The sequence below is a fragment of the Zeus faber genome, assembly GCF_960531495.2.
Source record: "Zeus faber genome assembly, chromosome: 17".
Classification (NCBI taxonomy): Eukaryota; Metazoa; Chordata; class Actinopteri; order Zeiformes; family Zeidae; genus Zeus; species Zeus faber.
The window spans coordinates 29,541,055-29,542,923 of NC_137204.1; positions in this window are offsets into that span (position 1 = coordinate 29,541,055).

Sequence of the window (1,869 nt, forward strand, 5' to 3'; positions counted from 1 at the left end):
GAACCACTTCTCCTCCTGGTTTCACGTCCCTCGTATCACTCCGCTACATGCTAATGCTAAAACTAGCTAGTGGCGCAACCTGCTGACGCTCCATAGAAACTACAATGAAGACTTGAAGAGATGAATGAGGAAACGTCCAGTTTGACATGAAGAACAGGAAGTACTTTGTGGAGCTGAACAGTTCACTATGCTGCTGCAGCATGACATTAAACTAGTTATAGCATATGCTACGACTAGTGATTAAGCTAGACATACTAGTTATTAAACTAGGACATGTTAGTTATTAAACAAGATATACTAGTTATTGGACTAGTCATACTAGTTATTATACTTGACATACTAGTTATTAAACTAGAATACTAGTTATAAAACTAGACTTACTAGTTATTATACTAGACACACTAGTTATAAAACTAAACGTATTAGTTATAAAACTAGACTTACTCGTTATAAAACTAGACATACTAGTTTAATTTGTAATCAGTATTCCACCACCACCACCACCACCACCATCACCACCACCACCACCACCAGCAGCAGCAGCAGCTGGAGGAGCAACATGCAGAGCACCAGCACAAACATCTCAGATTCGAATCCTAAAAAGTCCAGTTGGCATCACCGATGAGGAGCTTTGCATGTATAGAAATCTGGAGATTCCATTGTACACCTCCCTCCCCCCCTCCCTCCCTCTTCTCCTCCTCCGTCCTCTCTTCAAGATCAGTTTCCTGCCAGATCACATAGATTATTATTATTATGGTCTGTTTCCCACGGCAACAGATAAGGTCTTTGGGATACACCCTAAGTGTGTGTGTTTGTGTGTGTGTGTGTGTGTTTGTGTGTGTGTGTTTGTGTGTGTGTGTGTGTGTGTGTGTGTGTGTGTGTGTGTGTGTGTGGCGTGCAGACGTGCAGACAGACAGATAGACAGACAATCTGACATGCCAACAGATGTGCAGACAGACAGACGTGCAGACACACAGGCAGACAGAGAGACAGACGGTCTGTAGGTTCATTGTCTCCTCAGGTCTCATGGTTCATCATGGGTTCTCTGCTTCCCAGCGGCGACAAAAATCCATTTCTCCCTCTCCCTCCCTCCCTCCCTCCCTCCCTCCCTCCCTCCCTCTGTCTCTCTCCCTCCCTCCCTCCCTCCCTCCCTCCCTCCCACTTTCTCTCTCTCTCCCTCATTCTTCGTGTCATTGATCTTTTAGTTGTTACGTTCCTCTCAGTATCTTTAGCAACAAGTCTTCCATTATCAACCTCCCTCCTCCATCCTCCCTCCCCCTCCCTCCTCCCTCCTCCCTCTCCCTCTCCCTCCCTCTCTCTATCAGTGGCTCAGACAGCAGCTGACGGAGGATGTTTACTTTGGTGTTTTTATCGTTGACCTCGCCTTAATGACGCTTAATTGCCCGCTTTGCTTAACGAGCTCCGGCCCCGGCGACCCGGCCCCCCGGCCCAGGGGCCCGGAGTCGGAGCGACGGGTAGAAGGGGGCGAGAGGACAAGCGGAGGCAGCGGGACCGGGAGGTTCCCTTCGGAGACGCAACCCGAGCGAGTCAGACCTGCCAGGATCCATCTCCCAAAGCGGATTTCCCCCGTTGAGTAGGAGGTTCTCCAACAGGCGGCGGCGGCGCGAAGGAAGCGTTTCTCAACCCGGGGCTCGGGGGACCGTGCCGGAGTCCCCGTGACATCACCTCCGGGACGCTGGACTTGTTCCTCCTCGTTCCTCCTCCCGCTGAGGTGGAGTTTTCAGCTTTGATTGTTTGTTCCGAGCGGAGTCGACTCAATCCACGGGAGGTTCTCCAACAGACGCTCTGTCGTCTTTTTGGGGTCTGAGCGCCGGCCGCTGGCGTAGGCGTTAGCCCAGCATCTAAACC